Source organism: Patagioenas fasciata, chromosome 11 (assembly GCF_037038585.1).
Source record: "Patagioenas fasciata isolate bPatFas1 chromosome 11, bPatFas1.hap1, whole genome shotgun sequence".
Taxonomy (NCBI): Eukaryota; Metazoa; Chordata; class Aves; order Columbiformes; family Columbidae; genus Patagioenas; species Patagioenas fasciata.
In genome coordinates, this window is record NC_092530.1 from 21,866,627 (window position 1) to 21,892,388 (window position 25,762).

Genomic DNA, 25,762 nt, shown 5'->3' on the forward strand with positions numbered 1-25,762 from the left:
TAATTTTGGTGAATGGCAATGAAAAGCATTATCCACCTACGGTAATTACACATATTTCTTAGTCCCTAGATAAAATAGTTTTACTTAAACCCCACTACAGAATTTATAAACTCCTTTTTACGGAGTCTGCCAGTGGAGTTTCAGATAATAGAAATCTAAAATACTAATCTCAGCATCCCAGATGGCCACCTCCAGGAGCAGCATAAACTGTTCCTCCCAACAAATTCCCTTTTGCAGCCTTCTCAGAAAAAACACAGTGAGCCAAAGCAGAGACATTTGGTATTTTCCTTCATGGTTCCTATTAATTTAATAACTTAGGGGTTAACCCTTCTGCCTTTGAAATCAGAGGCTGGTTTTGGTGGTTTTGATTTGGTTTGGGTTTTTTTTTTTGTTTAGTGTTTGTTGTTTTTTATTTGGTTTGGGTTTGGGTTTTTTTGTTGTTGCTTTGGGAGTTTTTAAAATTGTTTGGTTGGTTTTTTGTTGGTTTTTTTTTGGTGTTTTTTTTTTTCGGCCACTGAGTTTTGCCCATCCAGTCGCTCTCCCAGGGTGCAGTGTAAATGCCCATCTGCCCAGTAATGGGAATTTGCTGGTGCTGCTCAATATATGGGAGAATTTTCATCATCCCTTCTTACTTATTTCTTACAGCATAACACTCCACTGAAACTTTGGCCTGTTTTTGTTACACCAAATGTCCTATTTAATAACCTGATGGTCCAACATGTTATTGTAAAGTATTTTAATACAATAGCATCTTCTTCTCCATGTCTTCATAGCATTTGGAAACCGAAACTCAGGATGAACAATAGTTTTCACCTGTGGGTGATGCTAATGACTGAAAACCTCCCCCTGGGACGCCTTCTGTCTCTCTCTACCTCTGTTTCCTCTGCAAACCTCTCCTCAAAGCGTGTCCTTCCCTCAGCACTTTGCAGGTAGATGCATGTGGGTATATTGTGTTAAGGTAAACAACAAAATGGAAGTAAGACCTGCTGTCTGCTGGATGGGTCATGGACAACTTTTCCTGCTCCTAGATGGCTGCTGTGCCTCCTGCCTTCCTTTTCACCTCTGTCAGCCCTCACTCCCAAAGTACTGTGAGGGTCTTTGGGGCAAGAGGTAAGGGGTTTGGGCCAATAACCCAACTGTGTGATATTTTCTGCAAAAGAGCTTCTTGGTGCCAGAACTTCCTTTTGTCTGATTTCTCTTCTCCCTGAAATCCTTAAAGAAAGCTGGGTCGGCAAGCCCGAGTTAATGTTAAAAGTCCAACAGATTCATTTAGGGACGTTACGGAAATGATGCAAAAATTAGGGAGAGCCAAAGCCAGCAGCATATAGAAGGAAATGAGAGGTCTTCTAGTGTGAGTATCTGGATGAATATGGCTGGCAAGTTGCTATGTCAGGCCCAGTTTGAGGGAAACCCTGCTGGCTCTTTAGCTGGACTCAGATCTCCTCTTAAACCCCTCTGAGAGGCTCTGCTGCTGGTGAAGGTACAGCCACATATGGCCCATCCTGTTGATGGTCACCTCTACTGATGTTTTTTTTCCCTTAGGATTGATTAATATTAAACACAAAATTCTATTAGTGTCTTTAAATTGTTTTGTTCAAATTCACTTTAGAGCCAGGTTTTACTCCACTGTTGAAAACTGTGGCAAATACCTACAAGCCATTTTTATACATGGGCACGAGCTGCTCAGATCTGCTGTTCTATTTGGAATTTCTGCTGTATTTTGAAAAAAGTGAAATGCAGGAACACAATACATCAGAACCATCTTCCCTATTTAACACTGTATAGGCTCCATTTATGTTTTAGGCTAAACTTGGACTATTATACAGTGGCAATGCCTGCCCTTTGCAAGACTGGGCTTTTGTAGTCTGCGAGATCAAGCAATGAAAAAGCACTGCTCCTAATTCTCGCCTGTGAAAAGTCCCCGTCAGCTCACATTGTACCTTCTCCAGCAGAGATAATGCTGTGAAATGATCCATCTTGAACTTTTCCCCCTGTCTTGAAGCTTGTGTTTAAGGAAAATCGTCTTTACCCTAAAAGTGGCAATGCTGGTGACGGAATCTCCCTTTCTTTGCGCTTTCTGCTGGTGTCGGGGCTGGGCACATGTAGGGGTATTGGGGAAGGGGGGAGATTTTTCTGTGCCTGTTTCTGGGACATCCAAAGAGCTTCTCTAAAATCTGGTTTTGACTTTACTGAACACAGCAAAGGGCTGCTCTTGATTAAAATACAAAAAAGATCAGGTCTGATGCTTTTTCTGAGCATTTTATATAATGCTTTTTACTAGATGGGAAGCTGAAAAGATGTAAGATTTACATGCTGGTGATCCATAGTACCTGATAGTCTGAAATAAACTACTGGACTAAGTACAGTGACTCCTTGCGTGATGGATGCTTCATCTGGTCAGTCAAGGATTTTCAGTAAAGCATGGTGCCTTTTTTATTTCTTTTTTTCCTGTCCATTCAATCAGTCTTGAGCTGTTTCTGCAGTCCGTGGATTTGTTATTTTGTAATGGTTCAACTAAGAGATGTAAAAATGTATATGACATAAACTATTACCAACAGATGTCTTACAAATAAGTCAAAAACCTTTAAAAAAAATCACTTCAGCAATTCATTTTGCAACATTTGATTATTCAGGTATTTAGAAATGAAGGTAAAATGTAATTGTTAAACAGAACCTAGCAGAAGTGTGTTCCACTACTGAAATATGTGTTAGGAGAGCAGAATGCAGCAGATCTACAGCCTATACAAACCAAACTGGTTAAAAACTGTAAGTCAATAAATATTTTGTTCCAGTCAGTGGATTTGAAGTAATTAAATAAGGAATCTTAAGTGTGCTCTGAGCTCTAAAGAGACCATATATGCTTTAATTTTAAAGGTAATCTATATAGTTAAGAAGAACTGCTGTTAGCTGTTACACTGCTTTTTTCTGGTTAGAAAACTAAGTTGTTTGTAATAATCCATGGTAGATCGAAATTGTTATTTAAACTCAAAGCTGAATACAGAGCAGGATTCTCCATGGACAGAAATTAATTCCATTTTGTTGCTGGTCTCTCATGAGAAATCTGTGTCTGTCCCAGTCCCAAGGACCTGGGACTTGTTCTAGCACTCAGGGTCATCTTTAGGCTAAGTTTACTATGTGTGTGAGCAGAAGAAATGTGCAAATCACGAAGAAAAGAAAGCGAACTCCCTCCTATCTGATCTGTATTAACTGTCCCCCCGAAAGCCTGCGCCTGCCTGCTTCCCTGCCATCCTCCAGGAATGACTTTCCAACCATTGCTGTTTAAGCAGCAATTTGATGTAGCATGAGGAAGAGGGGAGGAGGCTGTTTAAGAGCAATTAAGTGAACGCTTTTGCCATTCTCAGCCACTGTAACATTTCTCAAAAGACACTAGAAATGAGATTGAGCCCTTTGTATGTTAAACATGTGTACAGTTAGCTGTTCTTGGTGACTTCGGGTGAGACAGTCACCTATGTGAATAAACACCAGAGCTGAGGACTTGCCATTTTCTGAGAGAAATGTGAATTCTAACATCGATAGTTTGCATCTCTTTACTTTGTGGCTGTAACGTTAATAATTTGTTATAGTATTATTTTTTTTTTGTTGTTATATTTTTGTAGTGTCTTTTTTGTTTGTTTAAGCACCCAGAAATCAAATATTAACCTGATTAAGAATTCAGCGTTACATGTAAGGCGGAGAAGAGCTGCAGGTGGTGACAGACAACTGGATTGTGTTTGATCTGGCAGTTTTCATCTCTGCCACCATTTTATTCCTGCTGTGGGACTGCAGCAAAATGGTGGTTTGCTTGTTCTGTACCTCGGTGATGTGAAATCCCAGCTCCCATGTGCCAGGGACCGCGCTGGCTCTGGAAAAGAGCTCGCTGAAAGAAGTGCCCTTGCTGATGGTCAATGTACAACAGGATCTACTGGGGAGCTCCCAGTGTTGTACTGGGAAAAGAACTACATTAATTCTTCTCTTGGGATCAGGATTTAGGAATTTCATCGTTCAGTGAGGATTTTTTCCCCTCTCTTGTGTGTTCTTTGGATAGGGGAGGGAGATAATCTCCTTGGAGTATACGTACAGGGATGAATTGTGATGTCTTTAAGACAGACAAGAGCCAGGGATGGCTCCCTGTCTTCAAGTATCCCCAATCCTTCCTCCTGTAGGCTCTGAGATTGAGTTTTACTTGAGGATTTGGCTTGAAAGAGGCTGAGTGCAGAGGGAGCCGGCAGGTTATGCAGAGCCCAACTTACTCAGGGGGAACCATTGGGCCAGTCCTGGTCCTGGCACACAGGGACACTCTGCAGCTGAGCAGGACCCCAGTTTTGGAAAACCCTTGCCAAACAGACACTGCTGCAGCTCCTTTACTGACCCAGGAGTGTGTCAGCCCTTCTCTGATCATTCCTGACATTCCCCAAGAAGGTAGTAGCAAAGTTTTGTGTTTCCCTACATTGAAGAGCTGTGCTCGGTGTTGATTTCTTTGGTTGACCACAGCAATCTCTATCTCCCAGGGATCTTCCATGGCTATCATAAAATCATCAACTGGGGCTCTCTCAAATGACCTCCAGGATGGAATAGCAGTGCTGAGTTCCATGTCAGTATCCTGTCACCTGAAAAGATGATGCTTGCCCAATGCCTGAACAAAAAATTGACCTCTGGAGGCCGCAGGAAATATCCACATTACTTCTAAAAGAAATGATGAATGACTTGGTTTCCCCACCCTCTCCTGAGCTGTGACTGGCTAGGGCTGAAGCAGCTTATATCTGCCCTGGGGTGGGACAAGAGGTGCTGCACCAGGCCCTGCCTCATCCGACCTCCAATATGGAGTGTGTCTGACTCCACTCAATCTATTGAGAATGGGCAGCACCTAAGTAGGGTTGGCTTGAGGAGACACTGGAAATCAACAGTTGATGCTGACTTTGAGCTACAGGTAACCAAGAAAGGCAAGACATATAGAAGTGGCACCGAAAGAGACCAGATGTGTTGGTGAACTCCTGTTAGACCATCTCTGTGCTGTGCCATGTGAGAGAGGAATGCTGGACATGTAGGGTATTTCTGTGTACTTTAACTGAAGAACATGGACAGCCCTGCTGTTTCAGCTGTCTATGTCCCAACCTTGCTACCAAAGCAGAGAGCCGGCCAGGAGTTCACGTTGCTTTGGGCTTGTTGAGGAGCTAGGCTAGGCTGTGGGGTCACACAGCCTGACAGACCTTGCTATTGCTGTGGCCCAAGCTCAAGCTGGTCCTGGCATTTGTCTTTCTTCGCCAGAAGAAAAACTCTCTCATGAATGGTTGACTGCATGAAGTAACCCCCATATAGAGGGAGGACCAGCTACGGGGTCCTACAGCCATCACTGCAGAAAGAAAGGACACTGAAGTGTCTCTTGAGGGAATTCTGATTCTTCTTGTGACCCAAGACATGTAAAACTATATAGGCCAATGATGCTCAGATCCCACTGTGTCCTGCCCAGGCAAGAGTCACTGAGGATGTATTGTGTGTGTTCATTTACACAGTGAGCTGGACGGATTAGGACAGGGATTTACTGCCTTCCAAGCACCTCGCACAAGTCTGGGCTGATTGACACAATAGTAATCTGTTGGGATTGCTTGTTTGCTAGTAACTCAAAGAGGGATTTTTGTGCTGGGATGCACTTCAGAAGAGAAACTGTTTCAGCAAGGAATTTTTTTTGCCTCAAGTTTTTTGCATGCTTCAGCCTCACAGTTGTGCTTAAAACTGTTGTGTATCGATAAGAGTTTCCTTCTACCCATAATCTCCATTCTCCTTCTGTTCCCTGCTGTAAACAAGCCATTAAAAATGTGTTTATGACATCACAGTTGGTGACCATGGAAGTGACTTTGATGTTAGAAAGACAAATATAGCATCATGATTTCATGGCAGGATCAAGGCAGGAGAAGACCCTTGTTCAAATGGCGAGTAATTAACAAAGGTGATGGAGGGGAAGCTTGAAAAAATGTGAAGAGCCAATTGACTGACTATGATACATTTGAAAGTTTTCCCCAGTGTAAAAAATAAAACAATATTTTAAAACCTCTTTCAAATGAAAAATTGCAGTGCTGCTAGTTTAAATTAAAAAATCAGGGTAAACAGAACTGAGGGGGAAGCTTTGGAATAAGAATTGTACATATGTAAAAAAATTCAGCAGGCATCTTTCAAGCTAGAGTGGTGTGTGCTTATATCAGGCTTGGAGCATCAGGGCCAAACTAGACCATGGGGCCAACCTTCCCGCAGTTTACACCAGTAACAAAGTCCTATAGATTTTGAGTGCAGATGGGTGGAGCTGGGATCTTTGTCTTGTAAAGTCCCCATCCCTTGCTGTGTTCTCCTCACAGTCACACCTGCCTCCAGCCAGATTCAGAAGAGTTGGGGGAGCCGAGTCTGGCAGCAAACCAAAAGTCTTTGGCTCCTGATTTTGCTGTGACTCCAGGTCCTCCTCAACCCATTAGACTAATGCTCACGGAATGGCCGCATCCACCATTTACACAGATTATTGGAAATAAGTCCTTGTTTTCACCTACATTTTATTAAATTGTTAACATTACATGCTTCAGAGGCAACAGAACCAAGCCTGCTAGGAAAGGATTGTCAGAATCATTTCTGGGCTCACTTTTTGAGCAGTTGTTGCAATATATGTAATTATGAATAAAATAGCCTCTGAAAAAGACCTCCTTGGATTCAGAGAGAGATGAGAACAATAGGGTAGAGATTAAAAAAGATGGTTCCTCTCAGCTAATTGTTTTTAATAAAATGGTAAAAGTGAAGAAAACACCAGGAAACTATAATTAGGATGATAATGCTTTGTTCTGCAGAAATATGTGCCCTGTTGCCTCCCCTATTACAGAGCAACAAAGAGAATGAAGTGGAAGGGAAGGGAAAAGTGAGAATGAATGAGAGTTGTTAAATACCAGACTGGAAACATCAATAATGTTGTATTGAAGGTAAAGCAGATACAAAAAAAACCTTCAGCAGGGCTGCCCCGAATGCTGCTCAGCCTGCTCTAAGAGTTACCCACATGTAGCCCTTTTTTTCCTAAACTGGACATTAGGAAAAATTTCTTCATGGAAAGGGTTGTGAAGCTCTGAAACAGGCTGCCCAGGGAAGTGGTGGAGTCACCATCCCTGGAGGGGTTTAGAAGATATGTAGATGAAGTTGTAAGGGACATGGTTTAGTGCCAGAGTTAGTTTAATGGTTGGACTCGATGATCTTGAGGGTCTTTTCCAACCAAAATGATTCTATATTGGGGCTGGTGAGTCTCTCAGGTTGCCCCATGCTCTATACCCTGGGCAGGAGCACAGCTTACAAATGCTGCCCAGGATTTCCAGGTGCTGTTGCTGAAGTCCACGCTTCATCCTGTGAAAGGAAAGCCCTGAGGTCTGAAGGATTTGTATGTTCTTCATGTCCAGCTTCTCTTGCAACTGAAGGCTCAGCCCAGCAGGTTGAGAGGAGGACGTGGCCCTTCCTTCGATTCCCACTGCTGCTACCTGTCTCAGCTTGGCCTGACTGTCTGTCCTCTCCACCCCGACTACATTCCTCATCCAATTACCACAGAGCTGCCACAACTCGTTATAGCAAAGAGCATATACTCCCAAGTTAGCCCTTTTCTTGGCTTTGACTGATGTGTGGGCAGACTTGGCTTAGCCCAGGACTGTCACTTGTCCCATGACACTGTGTGACAGTCCTGGGCTACTGTCAGGGTCTCCCTGAATCGTTAGGGATTCACCCTGTTACTTGTGGGTGGGTTTGGTGTGTGATTCACTCCTCAAGCCATCAGGAAATGATTTTGTTTATGAACCAGGTAATGGCATTTTGACTTTGCTCTGTTTGTGGAGATTTCAGGCTGGCTGGTCCAGATTTCTACAGGTTTCTGCTGTTGTGGTACAGATTCGTGCCCGTAATTCTGTGGCTGCTCTCTTCACTTTCTGTGAACTTGCTTGTGGGTGAAAACTAACCCATGTGCAGCTATTGGAAAGGTTTTCTCAGACTAGTATCTTGCACGCTGCCCTTTAGGGTAAAAAACCTGCAGTTTTGGGATAGAAAAGGATGACTTAGCCATTTTAGCATGGACTGGGAGCACATGGGTGCTGGTGGTGCCGCAACCTTCCCCTGGGCTGGTGCCTCAGTGGGTGACTCATTTCTCTTTGCTCTGGAATGGTGGCAAAATGCTGCAGAGACTAGTGATGCAGATAACCCATGTGGGTGTTTGCAGTTCTCACCTGCTGGATGAAAGCCAGGGCTGCTGTCTTTGATTGGGCTTCCCAGGGGAGATTTTTAAGCCCCCAATTAACCCCTTGCATGATTACCCATAGAAATAAGCAGTCGGGCCCTGGGATGATGGGAAAGGTGCTACTGGCCAGTAGTTGCCCTTTGCTTTAGACTGGCTGGTTGTGTCTCCCTTTTGGGACAGCCACCATGGTCAGGGTGACATGGGAGCTGGGACACCTCTGCTCTGCTGTGGGGTAGCAAGGGGAGCACAAGGGTACAGGGCTCCTGGGGGGCTTTATATGCAAATATAGAGGAATGTTGTTCTCCTTGTCTAGAAGACTCTGTGGTACCTGGGCAGTATAAAATTTGTAAGGGAGCAAAAGCTGAGTTACTGGAGTGGAAAGGAAAGCTTCAGAATTATCTGGGGTTTCTTGTTGTTATGCTTATGTCCAGCGACAAATTACCTCTTTGGAGAAGGGAAGCATTTCTCATCCAACAGCCCCCTGGCTTTGTCTCTTCTAGTGAGGCAAGAAAGGCCAAATCTTACATTATTAAAGCAATAAAGTAAATCAGAAAATAGTATCTTCCCCCAAAGAAGAAAGAATTAATCATTTCAGCCTCATACCAAGAAAAATCATAAAATCGAAACATTTTAAAATACTCCTGGGTTTCATTTAGCAACTGGCACAGAGCAACAGGGAAGTGCAAAGTGTAGTTATTCCTTATCTTAGGTACTTTTGTTTTGTTTTGTTTTCTTCCAGAGTCTGCGTAGAAAATGATGCAAGTTTGCCTTGTGAGAAAGGGAGAAAATCTATATTGACAAGTTGCTGAGGCACACCTGAGAAACCAGGCTGGTCGGGGAGAGCTAAAGTCTGTCCCTTGCTGGCAGACTTTCTTGACTGAGTCATGTAAGAATATGAAACCCCTCAGTCCTCTGCCAGCAAAGTGCTAGTGATTTCAGATATATTGTTTGAATGCATCCGTCGGAGGATGGGCAGAGACCACCAACGCTCTTGCCCCAAACAGCCTTTTTCAAAGGGAAAAATGTTGGTGGATTCTCACCACGGTGATTATAGGGGATTATTCTAGGATTCTCAGAAGTATCTGAAAACCAATCTTTCTAAGTTATTTCTGAATAGCTATTGAATGGATAATTTCCATACCCATTATCAAAATGATGCGCTGGTGGTGAAATTTAGCTGTATTGTATTTGATCAGTAATTGGTGAAATGTTTTCCTAGGGTTAAAAGTAGTGTCGGCAAGAGCTCTGTGTAGGGATTTACAAGGTGTTTAGATACATTTTTATGTATTCAGTTGCTTTATGCTACCCAAATGCTTTGATGGTGTGGAGAAAGCTAACGGGATTTATCTCAGTATTTAAAGACAAACTCAAAAGACTTTTACCTTCTGAGACCCAAGTTCAGAGTTGCATTGCTTCTGTTGGCTGTTGATTACACAACTAGCATTTAAAACAACATACAATGTTGAAGTCTTGATCATTAATGACTTTTAGGTCTGGAGAATAGAGCAGACTCAAATCAATGCAAATGCACTAGAGCAATTAGTAAAGAAAACATCAAGAGTGAAAACTTTCCTTAGCTTAAATTGTTTCTTTCGGACCATGGCAGCAGTGATTATGTTGCATCTTTGATTTTTATCTAGGGCCATGTGAGATAAGAATTTGGTAAAATGTCCCGCACTTTTTCAGTTGAAACTAAGAGATTAAGACTGGGAGAGAGTAAAAAAAGAACTCTGGAAGAAAGGAATAAAACCCCCTAATTTCCAGTTAAAGGTGAACTGAGAAGGAGAGCTGCCATTTAACCCTGGTTTTCCATTTCAGTAATGTGACAAGCACATGGGGGATATGAGTGCACTGAAGCAGAGACAGGCAGGAGATAGGCAGCACATTGGTCTGAGCTTTAAAAAACGATTGTGCATTGTAGTAAGTAGCTGGGGTTGGAAGTAATTTTCTGGAATTGTATCTCCCCCATAAGGTGCTGGCAAAGGGATTCTTAGACCATATTCTTTGGAATATTTAAATATTCCAAATTGTCGTTACCTGCTGACAAAACAAACAAACAAACAAAACAACAGACACCTTTGATTATTAGATCTGGCACATTCTAGACAAATATTTAGGTGATGTTTGGCCTTAGGGCAGTCTATCTGTCTTGGTGTCCCATGGCTCTCTGCAAGCTCTGGGTGGCTGAGCCCTCTTCAGATATTACCAGGCTGCTGCTCTCAGTGTCCTCCAGAAAAGAGCCTGGTCCTTTTGCAGTTGGAGGGGATGATGCACAAGAGACCAAGTGACTTGCCTGAGGCCAGAAAGTCTGTAGCTGAGGAAGGAATTGGAGCCTGATTGCTGAATTCTTGGTCTGGCAAGTGGGATCTGATACTGTCCTTCCTCTTTAAGCAAAGAGACAATTTAGTCTATTTAGAAATAACCAAATAAAAAGGAAGAAAAATATTATTTTAATATTCCTTGATATGACACATAGCACCTGGAGCCAGTGTAAGCAATGAAATAACATATTATAGATAAATGAAAGCTTACCAAATTTACCACCAGGCTAGATGATATAAAACCAAATTTTGCATTAACTAGACAGTGATGTTAAAAAATGTTTCACATTGATATCAACACTTTATTAGTGCATAATTGAGGTGAATTCTCTTAGATTCGAAACACTGTATCTGTGGAGTATTTACCCTCTTATTTAAAGGTGTATTTAGTGATGACATTTCCTGCAGCAAACCCTCACTCATCTTGAATGTTTCTCTCTCTTACTGCTCTGCTTGCTTTCACCCAGCAGCTGGTGATCCTTGCAGAGAGCGCCATGCCAGAGCTGCACAGAGTTGGAAAGGAGAGGGAAAAACAATTGCAGCCCATCCATCTCGGATGCCTTGAAACACGTATAGCTGAGGGGAGCTGCCAAGGGGAAGCCATTTCCATACGTTCTCCTTGTCAGAAGAGCAAGCAGGCTGAAAAAGTTGGATGTGCACAGTAGGTGGAAGCTGACCCGAGCAGCCTCGATTTACATAGTGCACACTTGGGACCTGCTCATTACCACAACATCCCCCTAATCATCACCTCCGCATGATGGGCACATGGATGTGAATATGCCCGGGGATCCCCAGCGCTTCATTTTCCTAGCAGCACCCAGCCTTTTGCAGTTATTGTGATACGACAGATGCACATATCATTGAAAGCAGGTCTTGCATGGCATTACACAATGTAAATCAATAATGTGAAAATACAGCCGTTAACACAATGTACAGTTTTGCCTATTACTACAATGCCCTGCTTGTTCCAAAGGAAAAGCAATTTTATGCTCCACTGAAGCATGGTTTGCTTAGCCTTCAACTAGCGGCAAATGCCAGATACTGCAAAATGTTACTGTTACGCAAGCAGTGTCCTGGATTTATTTATATGTATCCAAGCAAAGACTAATTTCAACAAGGACTAAGATTGGAGTCCCTCTGAATATGGGGCTGAACTGCCCTGACCTTGCATTTCCAGCTCCACTGCCTCTTCTCGACACCCAGGTCCTGAGCCAGCAAAGCTGCACAGCCCCATGCAGCTCGGTGTGGCTGCTCTTGGTTTGAGTTGGGATTAAATTCTCCCAGGTTCTAGCACCCAGAGGCATCACTCAACCAAAAAATCAGACTGGTATAGTTGCCTGCTACGTACATACCCCTGTATACAGGTCCTAGGTGCCTGGCTCACATGCTGCTCCTGTTGCTGATCTCCACCAATCTCCGTTGTACTCCTTTCCACGGACTTGATTGCCTCCCTGCATGGCAAGAAATTCAGCACTTCTTGGACACTTCTTATCCTTCTTGGCTGAGATGTGTGGAAATGGTAGCATGGAGCCTCAGAATCCATAATTACCAACATAGGCCTCATCGACTGCCTAGTAGAAGTTAATTCCTTTTAGCTGAGGACACAAAAGGAAGAGCTGTAGTGACAAAATGAGAGATCTGCTCAGATCACTTGGGTAGCAGGCAAGAGGAGCGACGGCACTGTGTGAAGGTAACCCTTCCTGACCCTCTCTGAAGGCAGAAGTTGCTCAACATTCATTTCTGAGCAAGGAAGCCTTGAGGTGTTTAACCTGGGGTAGAAACTGGGTAGAACCAAAGACACCAGAAAAACGTGTTGTTGAGGTGGAAAAGCTGTAATTCCCAAGTTTATCAGCTCAGCATAAGGGGGCACAAAAGGGCACTACCACTTATTCTCGGTCTGTACAGCCATCCTCAGGTATGACAACTGCCCTGTGCTCAGCTCAGGCCGGGAATATTGATTTTTCTGTCATGCTCACCTTCCACGTTTTCTGGCAGAATTGGGTTTTACTGAAAAAAAGGCAGATTTGTCAGGGACAGTCTGTTTAGCAGAAACAGATTAATTACCCAGAGAGCATGAACAGGAAAATATGGAAAATGAAAATGAGTGGGAATCCCCTTGGGCTTGTGTTTTACCAGCTCTCAGTGCTCTGTGTGGAAACAGTTGGGTATCCCCAAGAGATATTTTCTTGTTCATGTTTATTTTGGGGTAATTTCTGGATCTTGACTTGTCCCTGAGTTGGATAGAAAGTGCATTTCAAAATGTTAAATTATTGCACAGAATAGAAATTCTGGCATTGCTCAGTTCTGTCTCCTGCCTATATGCTGAAGCCAGGGAAGGATTAGAATCTCCTTGTCGCTGTACTATGCTGGCATCCAGCCACTGCAGGTATGCTTCTTAATGAGAGCTTAAATAGGAACTGAGTGCGCTGGAAATGGCAGGATGCAGATGCTGTCTTCTTTCAATAAGGCAGTGACCAAGACTTCACGTGCCCCTGCTGTGGATGGAGGTGCCAGGGCGCTGTTGTGCTGTGTACAGAGCGGGGGCAAAGGCACAGCCCCCATCCTCCTCCCAGCAGCATTGTGTGGGAATAGCTCAAAAATTCGTGGTGTTTTGTTGTTGTTGTTGTTGTTTGGTTTTGTTTTTTAACCTAGAGACCACCTTTGAGCCCAGCATGACATGCTCAAAGGGTGTGTGGCAAAGACAAGAAGGAGAAACAAAGCATTGTGGTTCATCCCCGGGTTCATCTAAACTTCTTCTGTTTCTCACCTGGGGTGATGTTATTTTAAAATGCAAATCCAGCCTTAAAATGGGAAGTAGGAGCATTTGTCTCTGAAATGTCCATGCAAAATATTTCTATTTTGTTAAAATACACTCTTTTTCTGTTTATTTTTCTTCAGAAACATTTGCCACGTTTGGCCCAAATTCAGGAGTGAGGAGGGAAACCCTCTTCCCCGAAGGCTGAAGCTGCCCTTCCATATCTTGGGGCTTTCACTTGCCGAGAAGGGGGGAACCGATCCTGTTGGCTTTGTTATTTCTATTATACAGCTTAGACTAATTTTTATTTTCTCTTTTGACTCCTTTGTTGTGTTTATGTCAAGGGATTTCTGTCACCTCCCTTCTATACTTCAGTGTGCCTGAAAAAATTCTGTCAGGATCGATTACGTTGACTTGAAAAAAAGTGCAATTTTTAGCACTTCAGTTCGCTTTATAATCCCCACTGCTTTCTATTACTTTTTCCCCTCCAAATTAGCGCATCTCTGTGCTGAAGCTTCCCCATCTGACAATGCTGTGTGTGTTATTACTGCCACAAGACCTTTCCACCACTGGGTTTCTCTTTCTTCCATTTCTTGCTATGAATATGAGATTTGTAGGGAATTGCCATGTGCTGAATATTTGCATCACGGCCCAGGTTGCTTTGAATAAGACTTCAAGGGGCTGAAGCAAACTTGAAGCCAATCCAAAATACTCCAGAGAAAATTCCCCAAAGTCGTAGACAAATATTTTCAAGCATGAATACTTCCATCCTGGCAATTCTCTTTAAATATATTATTGCGACAGACATCTAGACAGACAGACAGACACTTACGTATGGCTGACATTAGCATGTAGCTTCTGCTGTCACCCGCAGACAGGCTGCGTGGCTGGAATGATGATGTTTCTGTCCTGACTTAGGGGAGTTTCACATATTAGACAGTACTAAAAGAATTTTTAATTGGACTAATTTTACATTTTTTTATCAGAAATGAGACAATGCACACGAACCCCTGTGGTTGCTGTAGTCTCAATCAGCAGCCAAATAATATTATAGAAGTTGCGACTGGATTAGTGAAAAGCTTGTAACAGAATTATGGTTGTGAGGAAATTATCCTATTGGGGGGGTTAATTTAAACTGGTAGGACAAAATTAGTCCTAAATTAAACAACTAATTGTCTAGATAGCGCTTGATTGCTAACTGCATCAGTGGGATCCTGCTCACAGGATGTCATTTTGCTGTTTATGGAGTTTTTGAGGGAAAAATGCACTTGGCAGCCTTATTCCACCCCTTTTTCCATGGATGTCCCAGGCTGCTGCAGGCTGTCAGATGCTTCTCAGCACCGCTCCTGTAGGCACCAAGCCCTGGAGGGGCCAGCCCAGCAACACGCCATGTTTCCATATGGACCCTGACCTCTCAGCTGGGGTGATCCAGTCCTCACATGGGCTTCCACTGCTGGGACATATAGATAAGGTGAGGACTCATTCCTCATGTCCCATCCACTGCTTCTGTTTAATACTTGCGATGGAGTGGTCTGAGCTGTGTTCTCCATTAGCTTCTGATTCCTGCCCCGTGCAGTGGTTTTAGGAACTGCCCTGTTGCTGGCAGGGTGCTGGCACCTTGCCTCAGTGCTGTCCTCTCCTAGCTGCCCCAGCAAAGCAAAATCCCCAGCCCATGGCCATTTACTGTTTCAGGGCAGAAAAGGTATTTGAAGCCCTGCAGATCCCCAGGGTGTGGGAGAGGATGGTTGGTGACACCATTCCACAGAAGGAGCTTTTTTCTTCTGCTGGATTCAAAAAATGGTCACAGATTTTTATAAATGCAGAGCCATGGCTGTGCCTTGTGCTGGGGAAGGGGTATGTTCTCAGGTGTTGTAGTTTAGCAACAACCAGCAACTAGGACCATGCAGACACTCACTCATTACTCCGCCAAGTAGGATGAGGGAGAGAATAGGAAAAGGAAAAACTCATGCATTGAGATAAGAATGGTTGAATAGGACAGCAAAGGAAGAAAAAACAGTAACAGTCATAATAGAATATACAAAACAAGTGATGCACAATGCAATTTCTCACCACTCACAACCCAATAGCCCATTCATTCCCAAGCAGCAGTATTTGCCACCCAGCCCACTCCAGTTTATATACTGAGCATGATGTCATATGGTCAGGAATCCCCCTTTGGCCAGCTTGGGTCAGCTGGCCTGGCTTTGCTCCCTCATAGCTTATTGTGTACCTGGCAGACCATGGGAAGCTGAAAAGTTCTTGACTAACCAGCATCGGTGTATCATTAACATTCTTCTCATACTAAATCCAAAACACAGCACTACACCAGTTACTAGAAAATAAATTAACTCTATCCCAACTGAAACCAGGACATCAAGTAGCAGAGTTTGGTCTGTATTTCATTCAGTAGCAAAGCTCAATTTTCCCCAGATCTGGGAAACCTTGAGTTGGCCTTTTGATAAACACAGAGGTGCTGAAGGTAGCAAAGCCTATAGGACACTGTGTGGGAGAACCTGGGATGGTTTTGATCACACTTTGTCCTGGTGATCTGGACCTGGTAAGAAAGTCTTGTGGGCCATGGCATTAATCTACTGTATGCAGCTCCCATGATGCATACTGGGAAGTGGTAAGTGGGATGTGGCAGGTGTTTTGGGCACCATCCTGTCAAAAAAATCAGGAAAAGGAGGCTATTCCCATCAGGGTTTACAGGGGATCCCCCTCTCTGATGCAGATGACCTGCAAAGGTGAACTACTCTGAGACAGAACTCCTGATGCCAGTAAAGGATGATGTCAATAAGCAAAAGTTAATCCCCTTGTACTTGGGGGCCAGTTAGACTGAGTTTTCCCTCTGTTTCTGAGACCCCCATTAGATCCCAGTGTTTTGGTGGTGGGTTAGGCTGCATTGCTGGATCAGTTGTCTAAGAAAAAGAAAGCTCCATTTCCTTCAGAAATTTTTCCTCTCCTTTAGGAAAACGTTTTTGTTGCTTGCATCTGTCATTGACCCTCAAGTGGTAAATCCCAGGCAAATAAATCTGTATTTAAAGCAATAAATTCAGTGTCTTTTCTCTGAGGCTTTATTTTCTCATTTAGTGACCTCTTGTTCCCCATGTCTTTGACACTTCTCTGATGTGCATTAAGCAAATATGCAATCATCCTTTCATTCTCTATCTTTGCTTTCATTATGATTTTTTACACTTCATTACATTTCCCTGTATAATTGCTACTCTTTGTTGTCCCAAAGTTTTATGGCTCTTTCCTATCTTCTCTCACTTCTTGTGTTTCTTTGTTATTCACGTTAGCTTTTCTTGACACTGTGTTCCTAGTACATTTTCTAGATGTCAAGCAAACTCTTAGGCCTAAACTCATTTATCTTTGAACACTTTCCATTTCCACTTCAGTGCTCTACCCCAATGAATTCCATCCAGAACTTCCTTTTCTTCTAAAACTGGCTGTGCTGCTTTTATTCAGCGTTCTTCCCTTTTTAGGCCTAATTATAAATCCGATTGTTCGGTCCTGAATGCTTCCACGAGCTCCATTCATTTCCGAGCGCGGTTCTGCCACAACTGCCGGGGGGAAGTTGCGTGACTGCCCTTTCAAAATCCTAATATGATCTAGATGAGAAAGAGCGATGTTATTTCTAACTTAAATTAAACCCTAGTGTGTGATCAGGCTGTTAAGAACATTGGCTCTGCTCTCCTGTTGCTGCATTTACCTGCCCTAGAAAGTTTAGAGGGGAATGAGGGTGCTCTGCGGTGGGTTTGTGGGTTTGTGGGGTTTTCCCAGCCCCTCACAGCAGCGGCGACCTGGTGGGCATCACTGTGCCCCCCGCCGACATTAAGTACAGGGCTCTGTTGAAATCCCACTGTTCTGGCAAAAAACAGTCCAAAGTGGCAAATGGCCGATTCCCACAAACATACACCACTGCTTGCTTTCCTTAGGAATTTTTATTGGCTGCTTGAATAATTGGAGGTTAATTTGTAAGCAGAAAGTACCACCCTTACTGACTTAATTTTTATCATCTTGGGGAAAAGAGGAAATGCTTAGGTTTTTGCCACAGCTCTCCACCTGGGGATTGCTGAGCTGTTTTGGCTGAATTTTGGCTCCGTGGCTGTCAGGGACTGGCACCAGGTAGCTGGGGATTGTGTTGAGAAAAAACACTTCCAGTTTGTAGGTCTCATCCTGCTCCCAGGCTCTACCTTGAGCTCAACTCTTCAGTCTCAAGGCAAACCATGGCCACTGCTCCACAACCAGATGCCTAAGTGCAATCTGGAGTTTTAGAGTCAGACTTCAGGAGCAGCTGAATGACATGATGGGCATGATGTATCTCCAGATACATCTGGCAGTGTTTGGGTTTTGCTATGTTCAGGTGTTTGGGCTGTTTAGGTAGATTTGTCTGGGTTGAATGTTCTCAGGAGAGGAATATACGAGGCAAGGAGCACAGTCTGAAATAGAGGTTAAATGGGAAAGTGAAGCTCTTTCTGTGGAAAGGTTGGCAGGATTTCCTAAGCTTTCAAAAAGACAAGGCAGCTTTCTTCTTTCTCCTCCAAAATTGCCCTTGGAGGGAGCTGATGACAAAGAGAATCGCTCTTGTCCACTTACTTACTGATTTAACCTGATTTCTTCCTCTTCTTTGAGCATCTGGAAAAACATGAGTAATGTGATGACAAAGTTCATCCTTCGCTCTGAGTCTAAGAGGAGAATGTCAGCGACTTTGCAGACCTGGGGCACTCTGTCATCCCCAGCTACTGTGAGGGCTGCTCAGCTCTGCTCTCTAGGCATCACTTTCTCTCAAAAGCCCAACTGCTGCTTCCTGTCCTGTCTTCTTGTGACCTTTCAGACTGGTGCTCAAGCAACATCAGCAAGCCCAGAAGATGTATGGTGATGGTCCTGTAGGAACGTGAGCAATAGCAGTGCACCCTGCAGTGTATATGTAGGTATGGTCATGCAAAGTACGCCAAGCACATTATTGAGCATCTGTGATTTTGAGTCCTATCCATGGTGAAGGATCAGCAGATAAACCATTTGGCCTCTACTTCCCACCTGTAAAACAAATTGAGTATTGTTGGCTGCATAGTGTGTATGGTGATACCGCTGCATGATGCTTAATCTGCTGAAGGTTTTAAGATACCTCAGGAGTTGCTCTGTGTTCAGCTCAGTGATTCAAGGAGGACTTGACTTTGTCCAGCTTTGGTGGTACAGAGCAGAACTGTCATGGTTGGAGAGGGAATAGACACTATGAAGATGCACAAATACCCATGTCAGGGATTGCCATGTGTCGCTGTGGGTTGGTACCATGTGGCACACAGTGATGGAGGGTTTAGGAATAAAGCCACTTCACCCTCAGTGGAACACCATCACCTACCTTGTGGTTCATTGCATTGGGGTCCTGCACTTTGTGGAGACAGTGGAAGAGGGGTTCAGGCTCCCCAGGTGCCAAGCAAAGTCTTACATGTTTCCTGACCATAAAACCTGAGCCCTTTTGAAATCTGTACATTGATTTGTTAAAAGTTTTAGCTTTTTTTTTTTAAGAACTTCCTTAACTGAAGCTACTTGAAATGGTGGCCTTCACCATGAATCAATTGGTTATGATGCAGCAGCTGCCCCCAGGGTGTGTAGGGGCATGGCTGGGGTATTTAGCGTGTGTCTGAAATTTTTATAATAGTTTGCAGAATCATTAGTTTTTTGGAAGATTTAACACATCTCTGTGTGTGGTCAGGTTATTTTCTCTCCTCTTAAAATATCTGACAGTGGGAGATAGGGAGACCTCTTGCAGCAACTTCTCTGTATCAGACCAGACACAGGAGATGACCTGAAAAAATCGTCTATCATATACCATATCATGTAAATAAATACATATTGCAATTTTTCTAAGCATCTACAGTCCGCTGTATATACTGAATAGATATGACTGGATTATTATAGTCTGTCATTTCAGCATGAATTCAGACACTATTTTAAGAGAGTATTATTTAATAGGCTGGAAGAAGCCTTTGGAGCTGTTATTATCTCTCATGTAAATGCATGTTAAAGCAATTTGAATAGGCATAGCATCTTCCTGATGGGCTGTACTGCATCTGTGGAAAGGCTGGGGGTTTTGTACTGTGCCACACCAGAGCTACCCACCCTGCAGGATGGCAAATATGAGGAGTAGGGACCCCCAGGATGGCAAAGGGAGGGATGTCAGGCTGCTGCAAGAACTGGCCAAGCTGCTGCCTGGCTGTGGCCACGTGCTCAAAGATGCAAAGCAAACAGCTTTGCTTGGGAAGACCAAGGTTAATAAATTTAACACAAACTTTAAAGATGATATCAGCAAATCTGCATGGACTGACCATATCTATCACTTCATTGCAGCATGACGTGGGTTGCAGATGTGTTGGGAACTGGGGAGCCCACGGGGGAGGGAAAAGTTTGAATGTCCAAAGAGCAACCTCTGGGAAACTGCTGGCTTTGGAGGGCTCGGAGCTGTGGGGAGGGACGGCACAGCTTCACTGTGTGTTAGGAGAGCGGAGAGCCATGGAGAGTGAGTGGGGAGGAGGGACAAAATCCCATGCAGAAAAAAACCTGCTTACTGGGGATGCTGATCTAAGAGACATTCATGGCAGGGGAAAACAGGTCTTGAAGTAGCCATAGGAGTAGGTTATGTTTGTGTTTGTTTTCCACCCCTGCCCCTGCGCTGTGCCCGGCTCTGGCCGCAGTGCCTTCGGAAGCAGGCAGCAGCCCCCAGCGGCCTCGTGATAGTAGCATTTTTTTATTTGCTTCAATAAAAATCTGCGATTCATTAAGTGCTTGTCATGTTTTGATACGTGGATCAGGAACTGATCAATAGGCAGCCAAATTTAATAAAAAGGAGCTCTATTCTTGGGAAATGAGCTTGTTACCATGCCAACTATCGATCTTTCCTGACAGGCTCTGTAAGTCGCAAAATGGGGCCCTGATGGGCAGGTCGGTCTCCCTGCCTGCCTGCCAGGAACGATGCCGATTGCAACCTCTGTATTTAAAAGACTTTGGAGACAACCCTGTTTTTTAATACTGCCTCTATGTAATTCTTTGGCAAAGGTTCCAGATTGCCTGGAGCTAGCGGAAATCGTCCAAAGGCTTTATTATTCTTACTGGCTCTAAGGTGGTGGAAATATAAGGCAGAAGGGAGCAGAGCTCTGGTTCTGTGCCGGAGCCTCCTGGGGCGAGGAGGGATGGAGCCTGACGCCAGCCCACGTGCCCACCTCTCCAGTGCTCAATGTGCCAGCCGTCGCCTGGTCTCTGCCTGCCACCAACACCCCAGCATTTTTCCTTACGATGTGAATAACTCAACGTGAGCCACATGGTGTTAAAGGGCACCAAACTGATCCCCCATCAGGTGGATTTCTCCAGCTGACCAGGGTAAGCAGGACAGATTTGCATCCCAAGGGAAATAAATGCTCTGCAAAGTCCCACAGGCTCCAGAGTCACTCCACTGAGCTTCCCACCCTGATCCTAAGTCCCTAAATTTGAAGTGTTGGCATTGCAGCCATTCTCTGGCATGGGTGACACTGAAAGATTTGGGAGCAAGAGCTGAATATGGACAAGGAGGAAGGGGTTCGTCAAATGGAAATGACACATCCCCAAAGTTTTCATTTCCCTGATCTGTTTGCAATGTCCCTCGATTTTTATTTACTCTTTATTCTTCTCTTCTTTTATTTGCTCTTTATTCTTCTTTTATTTCTGTTGCCAGGGCAGGCTGTGCGGGGACTCAGGCTGTGTTCTACCACTGCCAGAGGCTGTGTGACAGCCTGGCACAAGGAGGGAGCACTTCCGAGTACAAAACACACCACGAGTTTTGGCCCTATCCTTCTCCTTCAGGATCTGGTCCAAAACTCACCGGGATCAATGGAGACAGTTTTCAGTAGGCTCTGGCCCTTTCCCAGTCCAAACCATTTAAACACGGTGGCCCACGTCCTTCTCCAGGACAGGCACATCAGTGTTTGAGGTTTTAAGAATGGATGGTGAATTGTACTTGGAGCAGCAAAATCCTTATAGTCTTCGCAAAATCCAGTTCTGTGCTCAGAACAGTCCCAGAGACTTCCCTAGAATAATTTGTCCAGCCAAAAGTGAGCCGAAGGTAGAATTTGATGCAAAAGATCTCACCAAAGTCTCTTGGGAAGAGGGATTGAGACGTAATTCCTTCATGGCTTTTCCAGATTGCATACTGTAAGGCTCATTATAATTTGGTGTTAACATTAGCCCTGCTTTTGGGTGGGGGGTTGGACTCAAGACCTCCAGGAGTCACTTCCAACCAACCTTTTTCCATTATTTCATCTCAGAGATGTGATGTGAGGTCTAACACTGAAATGAGTACATAACTGGCTTTCTTGGTTGTTCAGACTTGGAGGTCAATAAGACCTGACATCAAAGCTTTAATACTTCTCTGAGCTATTTGTGATTATGAGGTGCAAGAACAATCTTAGTCCCTTGGCTATGCGAAACAGGTTATTGAACAGTGCTGTTTGCTGTAGTTATCAGAAAAGTTGCCAACAGCAAGCACCTGCCTTTTTGTCTACTCTGAACATTCCTCCTCCTTGGGCTTAGCTCACCCACACTCCTTGTTTCAAGTTACCTTCTTTCAAAGATTTTTCTCTAGTAAAAGTCAGTGGACATCTCCATAGGGTTCATTAACATGAGTTGTTTAATGGAAAGGTCCTTTCAATATACAAAAAAGATGAAAGTCTTGGGTAAGGTTTAATAAAACTCTCTCTGTCCCTGCAGTATTTTACAGTGGCGTGGCATGGGGGCAAGTGCTGAGCAGGGACAGGGTGGAGCAGCTCTTTCAGTTAAACATATGTGTGCCGAATTGAACCTAAAATAAAACCCTTCTTAAAATTCCATGAAGGTTATTTTAGGGAATGGACTACCAGATTGGATTCCCACTGCCTGGGCAGAACCTGGCAAGGTTTTAACGCAATACCGAGTGCATATTCTGTTTTCTCTTGCAGTTTGCACTGGAGCCTTGAAGACAAATGAGACCAGTCATGTGCCAGCAGCAGTGTGATGCTGACGAGAGAGAGGGCCCCCTCCGAAAGCCACAGGAGGAGGAAAGCCAACAGCGCTGTGCCCGGGAGCAGAGATGCGGTTCTGGATGCACAGCCCTGACCCCAGTCCACCAGCAGACATCAAAACAGCCTGGCAGGTTCAGGGGGAATGCAAGCAATGGGATAACCAACTTGGAAAATACTCTTGCTTAGGAGAGAAAGCTGCCAGAAGAAAAGCCCAGCCTGCCAGCATTAGCTCTGCCTTCCCTGCATCAGCTCCACGTCAGCACAAACCCAAGCGAGGGGAGAGAGATCGAGCTTGCGGGTACCAGAGGGTTTGTGTTTTCCTCTACTGAAGGAGCCTGTTCTGCAGTTTTTACAATAAAATGGATCAGCAGCCTTACGTCGCATCGCGATTCGGCTGCAAGTTGAACCGAATTAGTATTATCTTCACAAACTCATGGTATTCCTCTCCTCCCTGCCTGATATAGAAATATACAGCAAGAGTTTTACAGAGAAGATAATGTTTATTGGCTGCATGAAATGGCTATGTTCACCCTATAGGAGAAAAATTTAATTTTGCTCTGAATTCCACTGTAACCAGACAGCTCTCCGTTTATATCCTGGATAATAAATCAAAGCAACATGAAGTCTCGTGCATAGAACTGAAGTGGTTTCTTAAAGCAAATTTGGCAGGAAATAAGTTATGATCTTAAAAAGCCAGTTCGCTCTCCACATACAGTACACCACCAACTCTTTGCTAAAGTCTGCAAATAGGCACGAAAAGTAATGTTGTGAAAAGCAGAGAAATCTGTGAGCTCTAGTGAAGCTCTGTGAGATAGGCCATATGAATCAGTTATCAAAATCATACATAAGTGTCAGAAAAATCACGCTGTGAGTTCTTTTTGACTCCCGGGTTTGCAGTGCCCAGGTACTCAAATATCACAAGGGCGATTAGTTTGGCTTCACGTAAAAATAAGGTCATGCCAGTATAACAGCTTCCCTCTGTACTTTTCCTCTTTCTTCTTGCCTCCTCTGCTAATGTTATTATTTTTTCTTTTCCAGCCTTCCTTTCTAGTTTCTCTTTCTGTCGTGAAAACATGCCACGGAAAAGCGATGTAAGCAATGCATAATATATTTGCAGTAATGTATGATTCATTTACTAGCTTTCATAATTAATGTGGCTGTGTTTTACATACACAGTACTTCCTGCATGCATTTTATGATGTGAACACTCTTCAAAATCTAATAAAATGTAATCCATTAAAAACAATAGTAATATTCCTGTGGTGAGATTTGGGTGCAGTTTTGCAGCAGCTACAGCAAGAACTTGATGCTGAGTTTATATTCTAAACATAAATTTTCTGCTGTTATTTTATGCAGCTCCTAATTCTCAAGGTGGAAGTTATTATAATGATAAATTATCATAGTGATATCACAGCTGATCTGGCTATCATCTACTTTCATACCCTGAAAACTTTCCAACCTAAATAATTTTTCTGTCTACTGTCTTGAGTTCAGTAACAAATACAAAATTATACTGAATTTATGAAGAAGTATATCAGAACTTTCCAGCAGCATCTGTAAAATATCAGCTAAATGGTGCCAACATCTGCACCTCCAAAAAACTCATCCAGTTTGGTGGGGCTGAGAGCACACACAGCCTCATGTTCTGGGCCCCAAGACCCTGTTTCCAAAGGTATTTATGCATCTAGTTGCTATCAATATCAGCAAGAGTTAGGAACTGCTGAAGAGCTCAGGCCATGCACTTTGTTTACACATTATTATCTTCCTAGCAAGGATTTGAGGACCCCAAATAATTTTGCACCCCATGGAGAAGAAAGCTGAAGTAGCCATATGTTGTTCCTTGACACACTCTTCCAGACAGACAGATTTGGGAGCTTGTAGTTTCCTGTCTTCATATTAAAAGTGTAAAATAATTTCCAGCAACAAAAATCTACACTTAAGAATGAATCAATCTAACGTGCACATGTTGAAAATGAAAAATTGATATCATTTACAGTGTAAGGCTAGAAATATCTTCCCATGTCTCCAAATACCGGGCTACAATTTTGCCTGCTGTCCTCCAGCTGATTACTCATTAAAGCTGATGGGCACAAACCATCTCAGCTCAGTGGCAGTGTGTGGTCGGGAGATCTACCTCTGCCAAGGCTCTGACCCTGGACTCGGTCTACGGCAACCAAATCAGCCCCATGCTGCTAATCCCTCAGCATTTCACACCTGCACAGCACCTTGGTGCTGATTTAGCTGTCAGCAGGTGAGGAGCACCACTGACTTGAACAAGTTAGACCTGGACTTGTCTCTCATGGGTAGGTTTTTGTAGTGTGTGGGTGTGTGTGATAGGAAAATGCAATGTTTCCTGAATGCCACCGCTTGGGAGAGCAATGGGATGGCTGCACCTTCAGCGTGACTCCAACTCACTAGTTTTGCTAGATTTGCATCAAGATTACCCTGAAGTATCTGAAGTGGAGGCTTTTTCAAAGGTATTCAAGCACTGATTTTGGACTTTGCTGTGTCTCTCCTGGATGTTTCCATGCTAGGGCAGCTTGGGTGTTTCTCTGTGAGTGGGGTTGGTACAAACCTGCAGGTAACTCAGGTAGTGGTTGATGCTGCTCCAAGATGCAAAGGGTGTGCTCCTGCCAGCCACACTCAGGAGCTGCTTCCCTTCCCCAGAGTGGCACTAAGGGAAAGCTGGAAAAGCCTTTCCCACTGAAAAAATGAACTAAAGACCTTAAGGTCCAAATCCTACCATTTAGAGAGATCAATAGCATAGTTAGTGTTGGGAAGTGAAATTTCGTGCTGTTCAGCCTTGTGTTTGACCACCTCTCGCTTCGAGTACTGTGGGGAGGAGGTCATGGCAGTGGTGAGGGGTGCCTGGCACAGGCCTTCCTGGCAGCCTGGGAGAAGGCCGATGAAATAATGTTTGCTACTTCAGATTGGGGAGCTGGATTTTTTTGTCCATGCGTTTGAGGTGGCTTATTTTAGCATTGAGTTGTGTGTACCGCTTGGATCTTTGGGACTGGAAGTTATCTTGAATTTTATCCCCAGATTTTCGATTAGTTTTGCATGCTTATTTCTACCATTCTGTCCTTTTTCTTTTATTACTAAATTCATTTTCTAGAGGAGAAAACCTCTGTAAATGTATCTCTGTGCCCTGTAAATGTTCAAGAAATGCAAAGAAGTGGGGGGGGAAAGAGATGAAGCAGCAGTGCTGTTCTGAAACCCCAATATTTGAAAAATATTTAAAGTTAGTCTCTTCTGTATCAGAAACCTGGTAGTGATTCCTGTTTTGGCAGGTGCATGCAGGTGATGCCGAGGCTTTCTTGGCACCTGCAGCTGTACCTATTTTGTTGCAATCCCAGCAGGTGGTTTTGCCACAGGGCCACTTCTCCTTCTTTCAACAAAGCTATGGGGGCTGCTCCCC

General features: G+C 43.9%; 1 long non-coding RNA gene across 1 annotated transcript in view; it reads left to right on the top strand.

The window, feature by feature from the left end:
• LOC139828898 (uncharacterized) overlaps positions 1-23,590 on the top strand; it is a 74,382-nt gene extending 50,792 nt beyond the window's left edge. The window contains exon 2 of the long non-coding RNA XR_011740956.1: positions 22,282-23,590. This is a non-coding gene — a long non-coding RNA (uncharacterized lncRNA). The remainder of the gene's footprint in view (positions 1-22,281) is intronic.
• The last annotated feature ends 2,172 nt before the right edge of the window (positions 23,591-25,762 follow it).